Source organism: Heterocephalus glaber, unplaced genomic scaffold, assembly GCF_053883595.1.
Source record: "Heterocephalus glaber isolate CG9 unplaced genomic scaffold, H.glaber_assembly_v1.0 deba00000122, whole genome shotgun sequence".
In the NCBI taxonomy this organism is placed as follows: domain Eukaryota; kingdom Metazoa; phylum Chordata; class Mammalia; order Rodentia; family Bathyergidae; genus Heterocephalus; species Heterocephalus glaber.
Window position 1 is genome coordinate 30,269,965 of NW_028258138.1, and position 12,946 is coordinate 30,282,910.

Here is a 12,946-nt window from a genome sequence, read left to right on the forward strand (position 1 = left end):
TACATAAAAATTTTAAAAAATACATCAATATAGACCTTGTGGTTACTTGGAATATTCTTTTAGAATAATCCATATTGTCTGTTAAATCTTATTTTAAATACTTGGAATATTCTTTTAGAATAACCCATATTGTCTGTTACATCTTATTTTAAATAAATTGATCTGCCAAATCCAGCATCTAATATACATAGTGACCTGATGTGGAGGATAATATGTGATAGCTATATGAATCTAGGAACCATATCAAAAATTAAAAGCTTTCACCAACTTGCTATATGTAAAAAGTTATTAATCAGTGTAAGTCAGAATGTCAACAGAAAAATACAAACCTGTCTAACAGCCACCTCGGTTTCTCTTTGTGTGGCTGATTAAATGAATGTGATTTGAAATTCACTGAGCTCACTCTTTGCAGGTCTAAACAGGGGCCAGCATACACACTCAGATAGAAATTCTAGGTGGAAGAGAAAGTCATCTTCTCTTGCACTCCTAGGCAGTGACGCTATGCAGCCATGCCAGACACAAGCATTAATAAAAGGCAGAGTCTGCTTCTCAGTGCTCAAACTCAGGTATGCCAGTGTATGCAGTGGACTCAGCTTACCTTCCTCCAAATTTTGCCATGCCATAGTAAAAACAAGATAGTGCAGGGGCATGATAACAATTGTTTCCTTCACAGAATTTTAATCCAGTTTAAGAAAGAAGATAGAAAAATCAAGACCAATGTGTAAGGTATCACAAGGGAAATAGAACCATTACAGGTGTACTTGCTTTGAATAACAAATGTCATGGTGTTCTGTGTCATAGTTGAAACCTCTAGATATTTAAATATATTTTCAATGGGATTTAGTTCAAAGTTTGTATGTGCTTTGGTGGAACACCTCCTAATTTCTCTTCAATATATTTATGTAATTGTCCATTGACAATAAAACAGTAACAATGCCAATGAGCTCTAAATTATGGATTACCTCCACTGGAAAGCTATCATGCATCAGTATTAACGATATGCAGAACCGTAACATTCACTAATGTTAGTTTCCTCATCTGCTTCTGTATGTTGTGTTTATAGAATGACATGACAAACATTGGTGTAAAGCAACATGTCTTTCCACATTATCTTAGAGGTGAAGTTACATTTATTTTGCTCCTTTATAATGTGTACATCAAATGAAACACCATTCATTTTTAAGTGACATACTAATTTTCTTTAATTTTTTGATTTCAAAAGCATTTATTGTGATTTTAAAAGTGTTGCAAGATAAGGGATTTTGTGGCCGTGGTAGATTTTTTATACTTTGTATTATAGGTGGATTCTTTTTTTTTTTAACTTTAGTTTGTTTAAGTCACCAAACAGCGTCTAAATCTTACTGTGTTTCATTTGATGTTGTTAGATTGGCAAAGAAATTGGCATAAACATTGGTTAATAGTATTGTCAAAGAATTGTGTATTGTGTACTCACTGGGAAAAATAAAATATATTCACATTTCAAATTTGTAAAAAAGCCATTTATGTGAAGCAAACTTGCGCATAAAAAAACCCAAAAATAGACCATTATGTCACTTTTAGAATGCCACATTAATATTTTGTTAGCAAAAGTATAATCTCATTCTCTAATTTATCCTAGGCTGAAAAGTGATAAACAGGATTTGGTACTAATTTACAGCAGTCATTAAAAGACATTGATAAACAGTGTAACGAATATTTGAAATTATACATCCCACTTTATCAGGACTACATTCCCAATCAGTTAGTTTCCTCACACCGTTATGATCTCTAGATAGATATAACACAGATGTTTTATCTATAGAATTACTTTAATTATTTTTAAAATTAAGTAACTATGAGAATATGAAGCAAGTGAATATTTTTTAATTTATTTGGAGTAGATAATTATAAATTTCATTTAAAATATTTGATGTTGAAACATTTCCTTATAGACTGGTTAGAAAAGGAAAAGATGCAATTTTATGATAATTCATAAATGTTTCATTATTTTTCCTTGTAAACTACAACCGTAGGATTTGATTCTCTCCAAAAATCAAAGGTTTAATGTTCTTAAAATAATAATTATGACAAGTGTGGTGGTCCACACCTGTAATCCCAGCTATAGGGAGGCTGAGGCAGGAGGATCGCCGTGAGTTTGAGTGCATCCTGGGCTACATAATGATTTCAGGGCCAGCTTGAACCATATAATGAGACCTTATCATTAAAAAAAAATAATAATAATAATAAATCACAGTAATATTTTTAAAAGAAAACTTAAATCTTATAACATTCTATTAAAAATATATTTTAAAACACTGGGTAAATGGAAAATACATTTTGTAATTTAGATAAGTATTAGACACTATTAATTACAAATCATATGGCATTAATATAATACAATGGGGATATATAATATATGTGAATTAATGACAAAAATATATCATTTACTATATTTGTCACTTTCCCATCACAGGAACAAAGTGCCCAATACTTGCAACTTAAAGAAGGAAAGGTTTATTTTGACTCACAGGTTAGTCTACAGTCTACTGGCTCAAAGGCAGAACTGGAATGGTGAAAGGGCCTGGCAGAGAAAAACTGCTCAGCTCGGGAAGTCCTGAAGTAGAGAAGGGAGAAACTGGAGACAGGAGTAGACCCTTCCAGGTCATGCTCCTAGTGCCCCACCTCCAATTGTGCCGTATAGTTTACAACACACCCAAGTACAAACTCATCAATGGATCCATCCACTGATAAGTGTGGCACTCTTGTAATCCAGTCACCTTCCAAAAGCCCATCTTCTGAATACTTGAGAGTTTGGCAGAGAAGAGGGGCCATTTTAGATTTAAACTGTAATGATTTCCGATAAGAGAAACACACGGTAGAACAATTATAAGCCAGTTTGTATGTGGAAACACACAAGGCAAAAGTACAAAATTATCCAAAAGATTAATTAAATAATATAATATACTCCCTTGATTATTGTATACATTAGCTAGAGAAACTATATATCAATGTTCCAGAAAGTTTTTATGAAAACTAAATATCTTAAACTTCTAAAAATTTATATTGTCTCTTCCACACAGGAGAGCATCAGAGTTTATGCTAAAATTTATAGCAGAAATATGCAATCCAACTATACAATAACAGAAAATCAAGTTTTACAAAATTAAAGGGAAAAACATGTACAGAGTTTAAGTAGGAGGGGAAGACGATATACTGTCTCAAAGTCTCTTTACCTTGATGATGCAGCATGATCTCAAGTTTGTCCTTCATCTCCATAAAACAAGGAAGAAAATTGGTGAATGGGAATGTCACAAAGCTGTCCAGCCAGCGACCCAGAGACAGATGCAGGACAATTCTGAGGCTCTGTGATTATAGTATGTTTTCCTCTTACAGTAGTCATATATAGATAGATACATAAATCTCCAAGATATCTGAGTAGATATTACCTAGATATCATCAAGATATTTTATTATATGTTTATTTATACAATTTATGTATATACTTTATAAATGTATATTATACATAAATAAGATATTTAAAGAAAGCTACATTCATGTTTCAAATTCTATGACCTTGAGCTAAGTTCAATGTCCATTGCAAACCACTCTAAATGCCCTTAGAAAATACCACCACAGTACCCTTTGCCTAAAAAAAATAGCTTGGCAGATACAGCCTCTAGGCAGCAGACACATTTTTGGCAATTTTTATATTTTCCTAGACAACATTTTTCAATAATTTGTTTTTGGAAACTGTGGTTCTTTATTATTTGTCCTTTTGCAAGCAAGTATTGAGACATTGTGCTTAGAATTAAATATTCAGAGTGCTTTAAAAAGAAATAACATTTTCCTTCACAAATAGATTAATATCCTCTGTTAAATCTTGCCCTGTTTTTTAGGAAAGTATCTTTTTGATTAATGTTTTTCTGCTAAGGGGAAAGAACCAATAAATAAAGCTTTAAAATACTTTGTGAATCAATAAATTCTCTATTAGTTTCATTAACATCTCCCACTCCCATCATATGATCCATGTTCTAGTCCTTCTCAAAACAGTCTAAAGAATATTAACTAGCATTTTTAAAATGACTATAAAGTAGGAGAATGCCACAGCTGAATATGTAAAGAGATTTCTACACTACTTGACTCTTTTTCACAGATCTGTTTAAATATGACATAATATAAAGCCCTGTGTCCTAGGACATCTTATGAGAACAGTACTGTGTGCAACTTACTTTGAAAACCATCCTAGGAATTACCATACCTTTTCTGCCCCTAGATATACTTCAGGAGCCACAAAGGCAGTGCATGCCATCCATTGCTGTGGTTTCTTTTTAAAGCCAATATTAAGTAACAGGAAAGAGACATGCAAATCCCAGGTTTTCTGTAGAGCTGATGGATAAAATGTGCACTGAGAAATTAATTCATTAAATTCTGGTGCTTGAACTTAATGGAGATCAGTGCTCTGCACTTTGGCAATAGATGATTGCATCGCGTCCTTTAGCACTTCCACAATTCTCTTGTATACTGTCAACTCTTGAAATCATTAGACTAAAACTAAACCATGAAAATACTCTCATTGTGTCTCCCCACCCCAGGTTTACAATTCCCACAAAAGGATGATTATTTATTTAATTTTAAGATTTCCATCGGATTATTACTAGGTTCTATGTCAAGTGGAACTTTGCTAAAAAAAAAATAGTGGATAACACAAAATTTAGAGGGAGGAGGCTTATCTCAACAAGATGATATAAAGTTAATTTCAGTGGAATGTGAAATATAGCTTATTTGTAATGGGAAGCATCAGAATATTTAGAAACTAGTAAATGAAGAAGCACAACAGAGAAAATGCAGGATTACCATGAACTTCCACTGAGAGTGAGTACAATGTTAATGTTATATAAATTAAAATACAAAGGCTATAAGAATTTATGTGAAAGCCTTGAAACTGCAAACTAAATAAATATCATAACTATAATGTAGTGTGAAATATTTCTATTTAGAAAGTATCCAGTTTCAAGAAAACAACAACAGAATATAGCAGATAAAAATGGAATGTAACCAAGTGCGAGGAGCATAATCCTAAACTGGTCAGATTGACTTTCTGCACATGTAGAATGAAATGTAACGGTCTAGCCAGACCCCAAACTCAAAAAGAATCTTTCCTAAAGAAAATTAAGAACAATACCCAGTGATGATAAGTCTTGCTACAATAAACTGTCTGAGGATCAACCACAAAAGAAGCAGAAACCAAGGTATTTCCTGGGAAGTTAAGATGAATTTTTAAAAAAGATAATCACATACAATAAAAAAATAGTAGGGAAAAATGGAATTGAAAGCAAACTTTGGTCTTCTCATCTTTCCACCTTCCTATCCTGTCTTCCTCCACGATCCTAATGAGTTATTGATTGATCTTATTAAAGACCAACAACAGAAAAGCTTAGAGCCATGAAAAATAATTAGGATATAAGAACAAGTATGGATAATTATGAAATGCCAAACTATAATTAATCATCTTTTCCTTGTGAATGTCTCTTCTAAAATGACTTCATAGTTATAAATCACAAAAGAAATTACATTTTGTAACATACACACAAATAACACATTAAGCTATTTGCTGACAACAGAGACTTGCTGTAAGACTTAGTGGCAGTATTCAATGTACACTTGACACGAGTTTGCTACATTCGTTTGGTTTTTTTTTAATTAATTTTATTGGTACATTTTAGGTATACAATTCATTTACATTTATCATTGGGTGTTTGCACCTGTATATGATATATCTTGGTTCTTATTTTTTTCCTCATTACCTGTGCACCCTTCACCCCCTCTGCCCTTACCTATTTACTTAGATTTCATTTCCATTGTTTTTTTCCTTCTCTCATACTTTTTCCTTTCCCTCTTTTCCTTTCCCCTTCCCCTCCCTTCACTCTTTCATCTTTGGACATTTTTTCCTATTTCAAATTATCAATTATTCATTTTAATCATTTTAACCCTTGTTTACACTGTCAGTTTCTCACACTAGTGAAACTATTCAATATTTACACATGTGAGTCATATTTATTTCACTTAAGAGTATGGCCTCGAGTATGGCATCCATTTAGCTATAAATGACTCTAGTTTTTCATTCTTTATGGTTGAGTAGTACTCCATTTTATAAAACAAAACACATTTTCTTTATCCAGTTTCCAGGTGATGGCCACTTGGGCTGCTTCCAAGCTTTAGCTATTACAAACTGTGCTGCTATGAACATGGGTGCACATATATCACTGTGGTATGATTCTTTTAATTCTTTTGGGAAGATACCCAGCAGGGGAATAGCTGGGTCATATGGAACCTCTAGTTCTAGTTCTTTGAGGTATCTCCATACTGAATTCCACAGTGGTTGCACCAGTCTGCACTCCCACCAACAATGGAGTAGAATTCCTTTCTCCCCACAACCCTGCCAGCATTTGTTACTTGTTGATTTCTTGATAGCAGCCATTCTTTCTGGGGTGAGGTGGAATCTCAGGGTTGTTTTCATCTGCATCTCTCAAATGACCAGTGATGTTGAACATTTTTTCATATATTTGTTTGCTGCTTTTAGTTCTTTGTCTGAGAAATGTCTGTTCATTTCAGATGCCCATTTTTGAATTGGGTCTTTGAATTTGGGGGGGTCTGATTTTTCTCAGTTCTTTATATATTCTAGATAGTAGTCCTTTGTCTGAGGTACAGCTGCTAAAAATTTTTTCTCATATAGTAGGTTGTCTGTTAGCTCTGTTGGTGGTTTCTTTTGGAGTACAGAAGATTTTAATAAGATGAGATCCCAGTTGCTGATTCTTTCTGCTAGTTCCTGTGCTGCTGAGGTTTTGTTCATGAAATCTTTTCCTATGCCAATGTCTTCAAGAGTTTTACTTAACTTATCTTTCAGCAAGTTTAGTGTTTCTGTCTTAATATTTAGATCTTGAATCCACTTCGATCTTAGTTTAGTGCATGGTGATAGGTATGGGTCTAGTTTTAATCTTTGGCAGGTTGAGATCCAGCTTTTCCAACACCATTTATTAAATAGGCTATCTTTCCTCCAATGAGGGTGGTTGGCTCCTTTGTCAAAGATGAGGTGACTGAGCATGTCTGGAGTTGTTTCTGGATCTTCTAAACTATTCCACTGATCCTCAGGTCTGTTCATTTGCCAGTACCATGCTGATTTTATCACAGTAGCTTTGTATAGTTTCAAGTTGGGGATTGTGATACCCCCAGCCATGTCTCTGTTGCTTAGAATTGCTTTAGCTATTCTAGGTGTCTTATGGTTCCAAATGAATTTTTGGATTGTTTTCTCTAGTTCTGTGAAGTATATTGTTGGAATTTCAATTGGCATTGCATTGAATCTGTATAGCAGTTTTGGAAGTATGGCCATTTTCACTATATTGATTCTTCTTACCCAGGAGCAAGGGATGTCTTTCCATTTTCTTGTATCCTCCTTGATCTGTTTTTTCAGAGTGCTGTAGTTTTCAGTGTAGAGGTCTTTTGCTTCCTTTGTTAGATTGATTCCTAGATAGTTCATTTTTTTGGATGCTGTTGTAAAAGGAATTGTTTCCCTAATTTCTCTCTCAGTGAGTCTGTTATTTGTGTACAAGAAGGCTATTGTTTTCTGAGTGTTGATCTTGTATCCAGCTACTGTACTGAATCTGTCAATTAAGTCTAGAAGTCTTTGGGAGGAGTTTTTTGCATCTTCTATGTAAAGTATCTTATCGTCAGCAAATAATGACAGTTTAACTTCTTCTTTTCCTATCTTTATTCCTTTTATTTCTTTCTCTTTTCTAATTGCTGTGGCTAATGTTTCCAGAACTATATTGAACAAAAGTAGTGATAGTGGGCTTCCTTGTCTTTTTCCTGATTTTAGCATGAAAGTTTTCAATTTTTGACCATTTAGTATGATGTGGGCTGTTGGTTTTTCGTAGATAGCCTTAAGCAGGTTAAAATAAAGACATTCTATTCCAATTTTCTGTAGGGTTTTTATCATAAATGGGTGCTAGATTTTGTCAAATGCTTTTTATGCATCTATTGAGATGATCATATGGTTTTTGTCCTTGACTCTGTTAATATGGTGTATTACATTTATTGATTTATGAATGTTGAACCATCCTTGCATCCCTGGGGTAAATCTGACTTGGTCAGGGTGTATGATCTTCTTGATGACCCTCTGTATTCTATTTGCCAGTATCTTGTTGAGGAATTTTGCATCTATGTTCATTAAGGAGATTGGCCTATAGTTCTTTTTGGGTTGGGTCTTTCCCTGGTTTTGGAATCAAAGTAACACTTGCTTCCAGGAATGAATTTGGAAACCTTGCTTCCCTTTCAATTTCCTTGATGAGTTTAAAGAGTAATGGCATTAGTTCTTCTTTAAATGTCTTGTAAAATTCAGCAGTGAAGTCATCCAAACCTAGGCTTTTCTTTGTTGGTAAATATTTTAGTACATTTTCAATTTCACTCATTGTAATTGAGGTTTTTAGAATTTCTATATCTTCTTCATTTAACTTTGGCAATTCTTATGTATCTAGGAATCTGTCCATTTCTTCTGTGTTTTCCATTTTATTGGAGTAGAGGTTCTCGAAGTAGGTATTGATGATCCTCCGAATTTCTGTTGGATCTGTTGTGACTTCACCTTTTTCATTCTTAATTGCATGTATTTGTGCCTTTTCTTTCCTTTTTTGATAAAGTTGGCTAAAGGTTTATCAATTTTATTTATTCTTTCAAAAAACCAACTCTTTGATTCATTGATCTTTTGCATTGTTCTCTTAGTGTCCATTGCATTGACTTCTGCCCTGATCTTTATAATTTCCTCTCTTGTATGAGCTTTGGATTCATTATGCTCTTTTTTTCTAGGAGCTTGAGGTTCTGCCTTACATTATTTATCTGAGTTGTCTCAGTTTTCCTATTATGGGCATTCACTGCTATGAATTTCCTGCATAGAACTGCTTTCATTGTGTCCCATAGATTCCTGTATGTTGTACTGGCATTTTCATTTACTTGTAGAAACTGTTTAATTTCTTCTTTAATTACTTCTGTGACCCACTGGTTGTTCAAGAGAGTGTTATTCAGTTTCCAAGTGTTTGTTGGGTTTTGCATTTTCTTATGTTATTGATCTCCAATTTTATTGCAGTATTGTCTGATAACATACAGGAGGTAACTTCAGTTCTTTTACATTAACTTAGACATGTCCTATGAGCTAGCATGTGGTCTATTCTGGAGAATGACCCATTTGCAGCTGAAAAGAATGTGTATTCTGATTTTGCGGGGTGGAACACTCTGTAAACATCTATTAAGTCCATTTTTTCAATAGCTTGGTTCAGTTCTAGAATTTCCTTGTTAACTTTTTGTCTAGATGATCTATTTGTGATACTGGGGTATTGAGGTCCCCCACTACAATTGTGTTAGTGTCTATTTGGTTTTTCATGTCTATTAATATTTGTTTTGTATAGTTGGGAAAATTCATATTTGGTGCATATATATTTAGGATTGTCATCTCTTCCTCTTGGATTGTTCCCTTCACAAGGATGTAGTGACCATCTTTGTCTCTCTTAATTAGTTTTGCTTTGAAATCTACTTTGTCTGCAAATAAGATTGCTACCCCTTCTTTCTTCTGGGTTCCTGTGGCATGGAGAACTGTTTTCCATCCTTTTACTTTCAGTCTATGAGTTTCTTTTTGAGTTAGGTGTGTTTCTTGTATACAGCATATTGTTGCATTTTCCTTTTTAATCCATTCTGCCAGTCTATTTCTTTTGATTGGTGAATTGAGGCCATTAACATTGAGGGTTATAATTGATAGATATTGATTTATCCTTGTCATGCTGTTTTACTTTTGTTGGCTCTTTTATTTCTTATTTTTTCCCCCTTTCCCTTTAGTGTCTTACCTTGCCTGGTGGCTTCCCTCTGTTGGGCTCCATGGAGTTGTGGCCTTCACTGCTTTTTTCTAGGATATTGTTTAGAATTGCTTGTAGTGCTGGTTTGGTGTTCATGAAATTTCTCAGGTGTTCTTTGTCATGGAAGTATCTAATTTCCCCATCGATTTTGAAAGATAATTTTGCAGGGTACAACCATCTAGGTTGGAAGTTATTTTTTTTTAGGGTTTGAAATACTTCACTCCAGGCTCTCCTTGATTTGAGGGTTTGTGTTGAGAAGTCTGCTGTGATTCTGATGGGCTTTCCTTTGTAGGTGATTTGTTTCTTTTCTCTAACTGCTTGTAGGATTTTGTTTTTCTGTTGGGTTTCTGGGATCTTGACTATTATATGTCTAGATGTAGATTTTTTTTTATCATGGCTAGTTGGAGTTCTATATACCTTACTTGTCTGTATGTCCAATTCTCTACCTCTGTCTGGGAAGTTTTCCACTATTACTTCTGTGAACAGTTTTTTATGTCAATTGTACTTTCTCCTGATTTTTCATGGATTCCTACCCATCTTATGTTATTCTTCTTTGCATCTTCTAGCAGCTGCTGGATTGATTTCTCATTGCCCCTTACTATTTTTAAGAAATCTCTGTTTTCATGGTCCTTAACGGTGATCCTGTCTTCTATATCTGATATTCTATCTTCAGATTCCCTTAATCTGCTGTGGATACCTTCAGTGGAGCTTTTAATTTCCTGAATATTTGCTTGAATATGTTTCATGGTTTCCATTTCTTTCTTATGCTGGGCATTCATGGATTCCAACATGTTTCTGAGCTCATCTATTTTTTTCTATTTGTTTCTGTTTCTGTTTCTGTTCTAGAGCCTCTGATCATGTCTTTCACTTTAATCACCAACTCTATAGTTATCTTGGAGACTATTTCTGCTTTGAATTTTTCTAGAGCCTCACTCATCTGTTTTGTTACTTCCTGTGCTATCAGTTCAGGGTGTCCAGTGGTTGATTATCTGACTTTTCCACCTCGTTTCCCCCAGTGTTTACCCTTGGAGGGGTGGAAATCTGAGTTTGTGCCTTGCTTAAATGTCTTCTAATTTTTGTTTTTGGTACTGTCCTTGGTTTAATTCCTTGGTTGATACTTTGAAATTACTTATTGTAAGTATCTTTGTTGCTTGTAATTAGAACCCTTATGGAATGGTTGCTTCTCAGAGGTGTCTTCCAGATATAGCTGGTCTTTAAGTTTTGAGTCTCTAATGACTCTAAGGCTATCTCATTTTCTTTATATTAGGAAGGTTCATTGACTAGATCAATAACAACACCTTAGCCCAGTGATACAATCAGCAACACCGCTGCATCAAGTACACCTTCGAAAATGACATTTTGTGGTAGTTATTAATCTATCACCTTTAGCTGTGTGAATTAAATCAAGATCAAGGACAAACCCAACATATAGTGAATAAACTCTTCAATATAACAACTTTACCCTTTGGGATGGGGAGTTAAAAGGGGTTGGGGAGGGAGGGACAGATGGGACGAAGGAGAGGGGAAGGTTAGCAGTGTGACCAGAGGACACAGGTGAGAAGGAAAAAGAGAATAATAGGAAAATAAAGAAGAACTCCAAATGAGGACAAAAACAGAGACAAAAAGGGAAGATGAACAGTGTGGGAGAGCAAGACAGTGACTGTAAGAGAGAAAGGAAAGAGAAAAGAAAGAAGAAAAGAAAAGAAAAAAAGGAGAGAAAAACAAATATTTGCAAAGAGTAGGAAAAACAATTAAAGATAAGAGGAGCAAAAGAAAAGAAAAGAGAAAAAACCAAACTAATAATACTAATTTTGGGAATTAAAAAAAATGAAGATGTAGGGCCTCTTTCAGGATATGTCTCTACTGTCACAATAGACAACACGGGTAGTAGTGTGCAGATATAAGTCAATGAGTCTCAGCAAGGTAGTTGCAGACCCATGAGATTCAGGCAGATTTCTGGCTGCAAGTCCCAAGTTGAGCTCCCTGTCCTCCTGTAGGGTTGAACTCTGGAGATTTGCAGTGCAGGTTCCAGCTGCCCTTCCCCTGAAGATAGACCCGGTCCTGATGGTAGGTGAAGATGACTCCAACTTACCCAGTATCATGGTCTGGTGGTCCGGTGTCCTCTGCGTCTTTGTAGTGTGGAACCAGGTGGCTGTACAGAAAAGAGGCCAGAGGAGCAGGGGGCTGGTGTCCAGTGGATTGCTGCTGGGGTGCGGGCTGATTCGGTGTGTTCCCTGCGACTCACAACCTCGGTAGGATGTCCGCAGACCTGCCTGTCTGCAGCAGGCTGATTCAGCATGTTCCGAGAGACTCGCGACCTCCGTAGGGCCGCTACATTAGTTCTTGAGGCATAAGCTACACCTGCTGAGCGTTTTACTTGACATTTTCTCTAGTTATAGCTTGTCATCAGGAATTTCATGTCCCCATGGTTAAATTTGGTGCTATTAGAAATGATGTATTTCCTTCTAAGATGTGATTATTTCCCCAAACATTTGAGGTCTTGAGAAATCATTTCTAAATAGATTGTGGATTTTTTAAAAATGAAAAGCAGTGAAATGCTATATTTCATATGCCTTGTACAACTGCCAGATTCTGATACAATACTGAAATGAGGGGCTGCCTAAATATTGAGTTGATTTCAGTATACTGGCACCTTCTAATTTAATTATTTATTTATTTATTTATTTATGGTACTGGGGATTGAACTCGAGACCTTGCGCTTGCGAGGCCAGCACCCGAACCACTGAGCTAAATTCCCGGCCCCCTATAACTTAGTTTAATAAACCAAGTTGAATGACATTGTGATTTTATTTATGAAAACACTCATTCTGTATTTGACTAAATATCCTATTTAAGAACCCAAAGACTAAACATATTACAAAATAAGATATTGAAAAGTAGAAACAGAAGAGAGAGAATCAAATATGTGTTTATAAGCTACTTGATACTTAATTGTTGAACTGATAATATTTGGTTTCATATTGATCTGTGAAGAATAAAACATTATAAGACATCATTTTACTTCTTTTTAAAGTCCAAATAAAGATGAGTTTCCTCTGATGAGACAACTGCTAA